General features: G+C 45.1%; 1 protein-coding gene across 1 annotated transcript in view; it reads right to left on the reverse strand.

Moving 5' to 3' along the window:
• Window positions 1-10197, reverse strand: part of LOC117708418 (cytochrome P450 4A12B) — a 36994-nt gene extending 26797 nt beyond the window's left edge. The window contains exon 1 of the mRNA XM_076934420.1: window positions 10001-10197. The gene's annotated coding sequence lies outside the window, so the exon portion shown is untranslated. The remainder of the gene's footprint in view (window positions 1-10000) is intronic.
• Window positions 10198-12339: the final 2142 nt, after the last annotated feature.

The raw sequence follows: 12339 nt of genomic DNA on the forward strand, positions 1-12339 counted from the left end.
CAATGCTAATTGACACCATGAGAACCCAGTTCTCCCACCACAGCAAAGCCAGTTGTTGCCTTCTGTGCTGTGATGAGATGGGAACACTTGTCCCCTGTGTCTTTATTATAATAGCAATCCATTTCCTGAACTCACAGGGTGTCCTCTATTAAAGTGAGAAAACTGACTGGGAAGTAATGAAGCTTGAACTTGGACTGAGTTCAAATTAAACAACCAGATTCATCCACCATCCTCCATGACAATAAACCTTTTAAACCATGGACTTCCTTGTGTCTTTGAAGCCCTGCCATGGAAAAGGCCTGTAGTCCCACATTTCTCCAGAGTGACATAATCTATAGGATGATTGCTGATGGGCACAGGACCAAGCAAGCCTTCCTGGTCACCCATAAGTATTCAGATTTTGTTTCCACTGTCTGTTTCCATTCTTTTAAAGATAAAGCCTAAGTGGCCTGTCCTTCTGGTGTCTTCCTGGTACCAATGAAAAAGACTCATCTACAGGATGGGGGTGGGGGGGGTGTTGTCCCTGGAGAAGATCAAGATAAGACACTTAATCCCCAGGATACCCTTCTATTTGCCAGAGTGAGCATATATGGGAGAGGCTTGATACTGGGTTTCTTTTCTGGATACCTCTCATATACAAGTGTTCATTCATTCTGATGCTTTGAAATGTTACAGTGAGCATGTCAGGAAACTGTGCATCAATGGGCATCATCCCCACATCTGCACTTTCTCAGAATAGAATTACTGACTGAACATTGATGTTAACATTTTATTTACAGTTGTTCTATATGTCTAAATTAGACAGATGAGGCAAGATTTATACTTTCTACCGTATAGTGCAAATTCAGGCAAAAAAAAAAAAAAAAAAGGCATTAAAAAGGGGATCAGCAAACCTCCTCTGAGGAAACCCATTATTTTTTATTTGAAGTATAGCATTTGAAGAGTTCTGATAGGCACACTTTAAATTTACCCAAAAGTTCTAGAGACAAACAACTTCAAAGAAGAAAACACTGGTGGTAGTGTCCTGGGTGCACGGGCTATAAAGGGACAGCAGGCAGTAGGGTAAGGCCCACCTACTCATTGGCCTGATACTTTAGGAGGTTTAGAAAAGGGTTAGGGGAAGGCATTCTCTGTAATATCCAGATGAGCAGAGGTATGAAGTAGAGCTGGGTAAGTAAAAGGTAGGAGCAGCAGTCAATAGAGGCCATGGATGCTGCTGCAGCATCTGCACCATCAAGGACACAGAATGTTAGTGTCAAAGAAAATGGCCAGGGAAAGCACAGGAGTCCAGAAGAACAAACTGATGATGACACACAGGACATCTCTTAAGTAGACTTAGAAGGTTCTCGCTGGGCAGCGGTGGTGCAAACCTTTAATCCCAGCACTTGGGGGCAGAGGCAGGTGGATTTCTGAGTTTGAGGCCAGCCTGGTCTACAGAGTGAGTTCCAGGACAACCAAGGCTACACAGAGAAACCCTGTCTCGAAAAAGAAGAAGAAGAAGAAGAAGAAGAAGAAGAAGAAGAAGAAGAAGAAGAAGAAGAAGAAGAAGAAGAAGAAGAAGAAGAAGAAAGTTCTAGGTGCTTGTTGAATAAGAGGTGATGGGAGTGGAGCCTGAGGACTGAGTGGGAGACCAATAAGGCATCATCCTGAGGATGCCTTACCTGATGCCTTCTTCAGGAGCTTCTCCACTGACACTCCATTTTCCTCTGATGATAATAAAAATAAAAAATTGTCCTAGTGGATTGTGATCCTTAGGAGTATGTCCTACTCTTCCACCCAGGGTAGGCAGGAGCTCATAGTGGGAAAAGTAAGCTAACTAAACACCAAGTGTTTAGTTAAACACTTAAACCATAAAATGATAGGTGTTATATTTTTGAGATCGGGATTAAAGTCAACATCAGGAAGATAAAAGGAGGTTTTGACAAAATATGGTAGTCTGTAAATCAAGGTCAAGGATCAAACAGGTGTGACATGTAAGGAATGCATCCAGGGTGAGTCTATCACAGAGCCTCAAATCTTTATCTTTGAGGTGGGCTCCAGGTCCAGTCTCTGCTGAAATCCACACAATGCTTGAGGCCATTTCCCCCTCTGTTGCCTCTTTCTGGGACAGGAAATACAGTGGAAAAACAATTTATCATGAATGAAATGAAGGTGGTAATAACTGACCTTGTGCTGCTTTGAGCTGCTTCTAAATCCCACCAGAGTCTCTGTCTTTGTATCATGATTACTGTTGAAGTCCAAGAATTGGTCCATTTGTGTCTCGGAAAGCTCCAATAATATTAATGAGGGCAAGTACTATACAGACTCCAAGTACCTGCTGCTTGCCATTCTGTCTTCCCATCATTTGCTCCCACCCCTCGCCAGTGTGTTCTCATCCTCGCTTTGGTTTCCTCACTGGTCCTTCTTTCTACCTGCCTTCTGTGGAATATCTCATCTCCCTGCCTCTAGATTCCCCACTTGCTTATCTTTCCAGCTATCTCCTACCTGCTTGTGTGTCAATGTCCTCCTCACTTCTGACCATCTTTCTCCCCTCCCCACGCCCCACCTGCCTGTCCTTCACCCTTTTCTTTCCCTCTCTCTATTATGCCTGTGCCAATGTGGCTGTTCCAGTTTGCTATTATGGACTCACACTATTTTCATGGATTAAAACAACACATACTTAGTCTTCCAGAGTTGCAGGCCAGATGTCTGCATTAGCTTTCTCTGAATAAAAAGTACATTTTTCCCCAGGAGTTCTCAAGGTAAACCATTTTCTCTCATCTTCTAGCTTCTAGAGCTTTGCACTCAAGGCAAAGTAGATTAGGCCCACCAAGGATCATCTCTTGTAACTGAAGTCAATTAATTATAGTCATTGTTCACAGCAGAACTAAACTAGTTTTTAATTGAATGGCTGACTCATTCACCACAGTCATGGTGAACTTAAAAGTCAAACATGACATTTCACATGTATTAACTTGGTATGATTCATCCCTTTGAAACTACTTAATCTGCAAACACAGATTTGGTGGATACTCAACTACCCTAAGGTTATTTTTGATGATCAGAAATACAACAGACACACTTCTTCCAACTATGGGTTATAACATACACTAAACTTTGCCCCAAAATAGTGTAAAAGTCATGTCATGGTCCCTCTTTTCCTTGGTGTTCTGTGACTTTCATATTGTGATATGAGATAAGTTAACATATCTTAATTTATATGCAAATGATGTTGAATGAAAGAACAAATGTTACTATACATGACCATATTTTCAAGAATGTGAAATGACTAGCCTTTACACACTTCTGCTTTTTCTACTGGACACAATGTTACAGTAATCTTTAGTCATTGTTTTTCACTATCTGCGCCATGCTCCCTTTGCTTTTAGAAGGTTCCTTGGTAGGTTGTCTTGTCTTTGCATAGTGGAGTAACTCAAACCTTCATCCTCTGAAGTTCTGGGCTGCTCAAAATCTTGTTTAAGTTAGTTTGTTGTCTTTTTCAACTTTCTCTAGTGAGAAGATGTGTTAAGGAATAGAAGACCCTCGATGATAATTCTGTGTTCCAGACATTCTTTCCCTTCTTTCTTTGGTAAGGACTCTACCAAGGTCATCCTGAAAATCAGGATCAATTATCAAACAATATAGAAGTTCTCTTTGGCCCAGGGGCATAATCACCCCAAATGTTAGGTACTGGTCTTAACTTCAAGGTCAATAAAATAGTAATTGATTTGAGTGCAAGTTTTTTTCCCATTCGATCCTTTAGGCCACTTGACAACATGATTATTGGGCAGGGAGAAATTTTATTTTTTGTCAACCACTAAGGGTAGCAGGGAACATGTGCCATTCTTATTTCCATCCCTTGATTTCTGGACCTAGTATGTCTGGTTGTGGGGAAAATAGTGACATACTGGACATTAGGTTTTTTTATACAATGTATTTTGATTATATTAATCTCTAAGTATACATCAGGTCCAAAGAACATTGCCCTCCTGATACTATTATATATCAAAAACTGTTCAAAAGTTATTTCTCTGGTTTTGGGACTCACAGCTGAGAAAGATATACTCAATAATCAGCAAAGGAGGTAAGAATCAACAGACATTAAAGGATTGATATTGGCAGTCACCAGATCTTCCCCTACATAGAAGAAGTTTAATTTGAACTCAGTCCAAGTTCAAGCTTCATTACTTCCCAGTCAGTTTTCTCACTTTAATAGAGGACACCCTGTGAGTTCAGGAAATGGATTGCTATTATAATAAAGACACAGGGGACAAGTGTTCCCATCTCATCACAGCACAGAAGGCAACAACTGGCTTTGCTGTGGTGGGAGAACTGGGTTCTCATGGTGTCAATTAGCATTGGTTTCTGTTGCTTATGTTCTTATGCTTGCCTCTTGCCAGCTGGTTATCTCTGGTGTTAACTGGCCTTGCTGTCTCTGACTGGAGCCTGCCCCTCCTGTGAACCTGATTGTAACTGGCAGGGGGTGGTGGTGGCTGGAGCACAGAACCTGCCCTCCCCACCTGCCTCCAGGTGCAGTTGCAGACTGGAAACTCATTTTCACCCAAAGCTAAAAATCAGAGCCATTAGCAACAAACAAGAGAGAACATACTGGCTGGGTGTAGTGGGCACACTTTTGGTCTCAACACTGAGGAGGAGGCAGAGCCAGAAGGATCTCTGTGAGTTTGAGGCCAGTCTGGTCTACAGAGTTCTAGGACAGTCAGGGCTACACAGTGAGACCCAGTCTCAAACTAACTAACTAACTAACTAACTAACTAACTAACTAACAACAACCAACAACCCCACACACACCAAATAGTGCTCTTTCATTTCATTATGTAACTAATTATTTTCTTTAAAAATGTTCATTATTAAATGTCTTTTAGCAGAAAGAATGGAAACAGGCAACCTTGTGAGATCATTGTTGGGGACCCTCTAGAATGTACCAGAAACCTGGGTGGTGAGAGACTCTCAGGACTCAAAGAGAGGGACCTTGGGGAGAGGAAAGTTGTAGAGTCCACCTCCAGTGGGGGGGGACAGGACATCAAGTGGAAGGATGGGGTTGCCATCCCATAGTCAAAAGCTCTGACCCAGAATTATTCCTGTCTGAAGGAACTGCAGGGACAAAACATGGAGAACAACATGAGAGGAAGGAGATCCAGTTCAAGGGGAGGCCTGGGGCCCTGACACTATTACTGATGTTGTGGTGTGCTTGCAGACAGGAGCCTAGCATGGCTGCCCTCTGAGAGGCCCAACAAGCAGCCGAAAGAGTCAGATGCAGATACTAGTACCAAACCAATGGACAGAAGCCAGAGACCCCTGTGGTTGAGTTGGGGAAAAGCTGTAAGAAGCTGAGGAGGAGGAACACCAGCAGTCTCAACTGACCTGAACCCTTGAGATCTCTCAGACACTGAAGCACCAACCAGGCAGCATACACCAGCTGATGAGAACCCTGACACATATACAGCAGAGGACTGCCTGGTCTGGCCTCAGTAAGAGAAGATGCACCTAACCCTTGAGAGACTTGAGGGTCCAGGGAGTGGGGAGGCCTGGTGGGATGGAGGTGGGGGATGAGGACATCCTCTTGGAGAAGGGGGATGGGGTGAGGAGGTATGGGATGGGGTGCAGTGGGGGGGGGCAGACAGGAAGGGGTTGAAGTCTAGACTGTAAAAAAGGGTTAAAGAATAAAAATAGATTTATTTTTAAAATGTCTATTTTGTTCATGTTATCTGCCCATACTTGTACAATATGTATTACATTGCGATTTAGGAGAAAAATCAGTATGTTTAGTGGTTTCAAAATGCAGAAATATTAATGTGTGTCGATTTTTTTTCTTTAAAAGGCATGTAAGCTTCTTTGACATTACTTAAGCTGTTAAATTTCTCCTAGGCATTTCTGTTAATGCTATTAATTTCCTTGTGTCTTTGGGACCCCGCCATGGAGAACTGTGGAGAAGGCCTTTAACTAGTGAGCTGCCATGGCGGCCACCTCCTGCTGAGGACTTCTCTTTGTTCCAGCTGCAGAGGCCACTGATTCAAGCAAGTTAGCTGAGCCACTGAGTCAGCCAAGCAAGTACAGTAACCAAGAGTCTTCTTCCTGTGGGGCGCTGTTGGGGCTTTCTTCTCTCCCCTCCTTCCTCTCACATCTCTGTTTTTCTGTGGCCCCCAATGGCATTTGGGAGCCCAAGAACGGAGACCACTGGCCTCTAGGTCCACTCAGGAACCCTGTTCCTGCAGGACCTTCAGACTGAGACCTCTCCATGCCTGTGTGGAGCCCCGAGTGGCTTCTCACAGCCCAGCATCGACCCAGGACCGCATGGAAGGAACTCAGTCAAACTCCTACACTTCTGCTTGCCAGAGCCACGGTTCCAACTGCCTGGGGCGGCAGACACCCGGGAATAACAACTCTGCCCGATAGGACCCATGCTCGTGCCCACTCAAGAGCTAACAGCACCGCAGGTGATGGAGGATGTGGACAAAGCCAGCTCCAAGAGTACCCCCACTGGTACCCACAAAGAACCTCTCTATGGAACTCAAGAACAATGAGTAACACCCGGCCTAGTTCAAAAGACCTAGGCCTCTCCCTGTCCCTTCCACATGTTCCTGGCCAGCATCTTTCCTTTGACTCTTAGCAACAGTCTAGCTCCTGCCTAGTTTAAAAGACTAGGTCTCTCTCTCTCTCTCTCTCTCTCTCTCTCTCTCTCTCTCTCTCTCTCTCTCTCTCTCTCTCTCTCTCTCCTCCACATGTTCCTGGCCAGCTTCTTCCCTTTGACCTTTAACTACAGCCGCCAACTCATGGGCAAGATGGCAGCGACTCCCTAGCCTCCACTCTTCCCATCCCCCCTCCCTGCAGAGAGGGCTCCTTCACAGCTAAAAGCTGTCTTTCAGGCCAAGCACCTGCCATGACCCTCCTTCTAAGACTCTCCCCCTTGGGTGAAATTTCTTTTTTCTTTTTGAGACAGTTTCTCACGGCTGAGACCCAGGCCAGGTCTAAATAGATTGTTCTCTCTCTCTCTCTCTCTCTCTCTCTCTCTCTCTCTCTCTCTCTCTCTCTCTCTCTCTCCCTTCCTCCCTCCCTCTCTCTCTCTCTCTCTTGCTCAGGAGCGCCAGCTCTAGTCCCCAGCGTGTCTGCCCCAGGGGTCAGTCTTTCACATGCCACCTACCAGCATAGGCTTCCCCCGTCCTCCTCCGTCATTTGTGGCCAGCTGCAGCCACTTAGTTCAGCTGGTTTGCCTGAAGCAGCAGGTCCGAGACCCTGCTTGCTCCTGCCACCCCTGTGTTGCTTAGACCCTCATTCTAGGACTTCTCACCTTGGGTGAAATTTTTCCTTTTTGTTTTGAGACAGCTTCTTTCTCATGGCTGAGAACTCCAGGCTGGGCCTGGAAGAACTTCAAACTGCCGGTTAGCTTCTCCGAGTTGCCAGCTCCAACCCAGCTTCCATGTGTTTCCCCCATGGCTCAGTCTTTTACACAGTCTCTCACTCCTTCTGGCTCTGACTCTCCTATCAAGCCTCTATGCTTCTTCCTTTGAACTTTCTTCAACATTGGCCTTTCTTCTCCTTCTCTACATTTAGGATTTACTGGCTAAGAAAAACAAATGGGGAATACAGGAGACCTCTCTGCTAGAGCACCCAGCCATCACATGGCAGCACAACCACCACATGGCAGAGCAGGCCCCTCCCCCACTGCTTCTAAACCCACCAAAGACAACAAAGAAGCACACCTGAGACCCTTAACCTAAGTTGTTAATGCTTTTTCTCCCTAACAGGAATACCTAAAACAATGTTCGTGCTTTTTAACCCAAAAATTTCTTGTTTTTTATTTAAACATTTCCTTTTCTCCCCAACACTTGTGATATATGTCCAAAAGATTTTCAACCTTTTTGAGATTTCTTTAAGGTTCAAAAGTCAGCTAATCTACTTCCATGGGTCAAATCTACTATTCTGATCACCATTTTTCAATCCTTAATTAACAACTGGTTTCTTTTTACAGACAAACTGTTGCTCCCTATCCCAGATACATAATTAACATGATGTTTTTCTTCCTCAGCCCTCCAAAACAGACTTAAAGGTGCTTTCTAGGACTAAATTTCCTCAAACACCCTTGCCTTTCTAGGATCATAATGACAGACTGTGATGTGCTCCCAAGTAGTCTAATGCTTGTTACCCACCCTTCACAGACATCCCCCTGCCAGGGTGCTGCTCCCCTGTTGTAATCAATCCACAGGTACTCCCACAAATCTAGCGGAGACAACACCATCTGCCTGGGACACCAAGCTGCCTTCCTCCAGACATCTCATTTATCTGAAAACTCCTAAGACACACGCTGAGATCCAGAGACACACGCTGAGACCAGTGACATGTGCTGAGTCCTACAGAAGACAGACCTAGAACTTCCAGCTACAGATGAACTCTCTTGCCAAAGTCAAATGGCTACTGAACTTAGAGAAAGTAACATGGTAGTAAGGAAAACATAATGTCTTTCTAGATTAATGTCTATCTAGATTAATCAGATGTTATTACCCTCAAACTGTAATTAATTGGTTCAATGATACCTTGCCCTCCCAACCCCCACTCTTGACTCTCCTTACCTTGTGCTAGCCCCTACAACCTACATAGTGTTTTCTTTTGACTTCCTCATCCAAAATTTTAGCTACAAATGACACAGTCACTTCAGTGACACCCCCCCTCCTTTTTTTAAAAAAGGAGAAGTTGTGGGACTGTGAAAAGGATAGCTTGGTTTCTGGTGGAGCACTGGCTAGAGATGGCCGGAGACCCTATAAGGGATGAAACACATTTCACCATGCTCCCAGAGTCCAGGCTCCTGACATGCAGCCAAGGACCTCCATTGATCAGCACCTTTCAGTCACGTAGGGCAACACCCCTACCAGCCCCTCCACAGGTATAGGGTGTGCCTACAGGCCTCAGGGCCTCAAGAGATCTACATACTAATAAGATACCTACAGGGCAGAGGGTGTAGCCAATTAAGCATTCCTTCTTAGACCCTCCTCCATCCTCCCTCCCTATTTAACTCAGGTCTGCCCTGAGTTTTGGGGGTGGTACAACCAGATTCATCTACCATCCGCCATGACAATAAACCTTTTAAACCATGGACTTTCTCATGTCTTTGGAGCCCTGCCATGGGGAACCGTGGAGAAGGCCTTTGACTACTGAGCCACTGCTTAATCTCCCACCAGATGACCTCTCTACGTTCCTGTCATGGAGCTCTGCCAACTCAAGCAAGCCAGCCTTGATCCAGCCAAGTGAGTGTCAGTAACAAAGAGTTTCTACCCGCAGGGTGCTGTCAGGGCTTCCCTCCCCCTTGTTCCTCTTGGCTGCAGGCCAGTCTAACCCCTATGTCCCCAGTCTCAACTCTTCCACAGCTACCAGTGGCACTTGGTTGCCCAAATATGGAGACCACTGGCCAGCCATCAGCCTGGAGACCCTCTCTCAGAAGCCCTGCCCCCGCAGGACCTCAGACTGAGGTCTCCCCACGCCCAGACAGAGCCCCACAGTGTCTGCCTGGCGCTTTGTGGAGTGAACTCAGTCAATCCCCACACTTCTGCTCCCCGGAGCCATGGGATTCACACCTCTGTCCAACAAGATCCATGCCTTCCCCCACGTGAAAGCTAACCGTCCCACAGAGAAAGGCATCCCTTAGGTTATTCAAGATCCCAACCACATGGATATAGGTCTGGGAACTCTTGAGGTAGAGTTACAAAACTTGGGGAAGAAATGGTCTTTTTTACAGACAGTGTGGATTCTTGTTGGAGATTCCTTGAATGCTACAGACATCAGTTCTGTGTTACAACCCAATGACTCCCCTCACCCCTGCCAGATTCTGAGAAAATGACCCAAACATTTAGGCTTTCACTTTGCTAACAATCAGGGATGTGTACCTCAAGCAATATTGGGTCTGGCCTGGAATTAGAGCTTAGATTGATGCTGGGATCAAAATCAAATGTTTTTGGAGATGAGTACTCAAGCTTCCTCACCCATTTAATATAACTTCTGGGAAGTCACTGACCTGTTCAAGTGAACATTGTCTGGGTAGCTGCAGGCACACATCATGATGATGACCAGGGTTATCAAACTGAGATGCTGGAAAATCTCCAGAGAGTCATTGATGTTCTACTTCCATTTGTTCTATGGTAAAAGGACATTGGGCACTTCACTTGTCCTAGAAGTCCTGGGCTGTTAAGGCTCTGCTCACTTCTGGGTATCTCCATATTCCTGTGGGATTCCTCACTTCATAAAACAGACTTATAATAGGCTTAAATAAGGTGCTTGGAAAGTGATACTGTTTTCTCATGAACTTACATTCTCTAGTTAAACAGGTTTTCTCAGACTAGTCATTGCTTTGAACTTAAGAAGTTATTATGAAACTTATATTTTGTTAGCTCAAAAAACACTGGAGTTTGTTTTGAGGGGAGGGAGGAGATCAAGGCCACTTTTTTGTTCTGACAGCTGAGTTAAGCTAGACAGCTAGGGAGGACCTCATCTGAGGGAACAGAAGTTCATAAACTTACATTGGAGGAACATGATGTGTACAGAGGCAGAACATGACTTCAGAAAACAACACCAATTTATTTTTCACTGGGCAAGTACTTGCAAAACATGTGATGGGAAGAAAATCAAAGTAGGTGCTAGAGAGATGGTCTAATCCCTAAGAGTGCTTACTGCTCTTCCAGAGGACCCAAGTTCAGTTACCAGCACCCACATCAGGATGCTCACAATCCCTTGTAACTACAGCTCCAGGGGGATCTGATGTTTCTGGTTTCCATAGGCATCTGCACTTATGAATATGCACATGCAAACATATTTATACATAATTAAAACTAATAAAAAATAAATTTTAAAAATTCAGAGTCAGATGAGAGGTGATATCAGATTTTTCTGTGAAAATATGAACCTGGTATGTATTTCACTGCATGAGTATCTTGTGCCTATACAGAAACCCTTGACCAAGGACAGATTCTGATTGAATAACATACCAGGAAATATATCTTTGGCCACTGAAGCTGCTATTGCCCAAGCATCTACCTATCTAAACATAGATAGTCATTTTGTCTGTTGGTATTACATCTCCTGTACATATTACTGGAAACATAAAAGTGGAACATACCTTATCCTCTGCAATGTTCTTTCCCTTGGACAATAAACTCAGCGTGGGTTTCTGCTTTGGTTTGATTTTTTATTGTTTAACTTTTTATTGATTCTTTGTGCACACCAATCCCACTCATCTCCTTGTTGCTTCATATCCTTCCTCCTTCCCCCACACTTGTAAACTCCTCCCAAAAGAAAACAAAACATCTCACCATGGTAGGTGTAGTGTGTCATGGTGTGTCCCACAGTATACCCCTTTGCCCAAACAGCTTTACCTGCAAATATTCACTGCAGTGAGTCATTGGTCTGGCTCAAGGCCTCTGGCTTCTGCTATTCTATCAATACTGGATCTTCACCAGGACTCCTCTCAAATATCCTGTTGTCCTGTGTCATGAAGATCCTACAGCTTTAGATCTACAGGACCAGCCCCTTCATATGCTCCAGCAGTTCATAGATGGGGTGGATGTTGGGATGGGCCAACTCAGAGGCGTGGATCCGGGCCTGGGTGGAAGCTGAATTGGTTATCCCATCTGCTCTCCTGTGCCTATGTCATCAGTGCCATGAGTGCCAACTCTACTGTGCTGGCCAGGCTCTCCCAAGTGCTGCAAATGGTAAGGGACAGGGACAGCTCTCCTATGCCTACACAACCAGAGCCAGCTCTCCCACACCCACACCACCAGAGCCAGCTCTCTCATGCTGCCCAGTGCTTGGACATTAACATTGCCTCAGGAAGCAGCCCAGACCAAAGACATTCTCATAGCCTTAGTGGTAACATGGGCCTTGGACCTTAACACAAACCTTAACACTGGCTGGGATATGACTACAGACCTAGACATGGTCTCTGGTGTCATGGATCCAATGTCCCCATGGCCTTAGGTGACAGCACAGGCCACTCAGATCAGTATGTTCCCAATAGCAGCATGTCCCTCAGACATCCACATGGTCTCAGGTGGCATCCCAGACCATGGATATCCACATAGCCTTTAGTACTAACTTGGGCCAAGGACATTGAAACAGACCCCAATTATATCAGGACTATGAATCCAGACATGGCCTTCAGTGGCAGCTTGGGCTAAGACATCACCATAAACTCAGGTGGAAGCACAAGCCACTCAGACCAGTTTGGCCCCCAACATCAGTGTGGTTTTCTGTAGTGGGAGATATTAGAAAAGACGGCAAGTACTTGGCTGCCAGCTCTAAGTTCCCGCACTAATGGCAGCACTGGCTTGCCAGTGACCCACGAAACATTGGCGTGGCTGC

This window comes from Arvicanthis niloticus, chromosome 5, assembly GCF_011762505.2.
Source record: "Arvicanthis niloticus isolate mArvNil1 chromosome 5, mArvNil1.pat.X, whole genome shotgun sequence".
Classification (NCBI taxonomy): Eukaryota; Metazoa; Chordata; class Mammalia; order Rodentia; family Muridae; genus Arvicanthis; species Arvicanthis niloticus.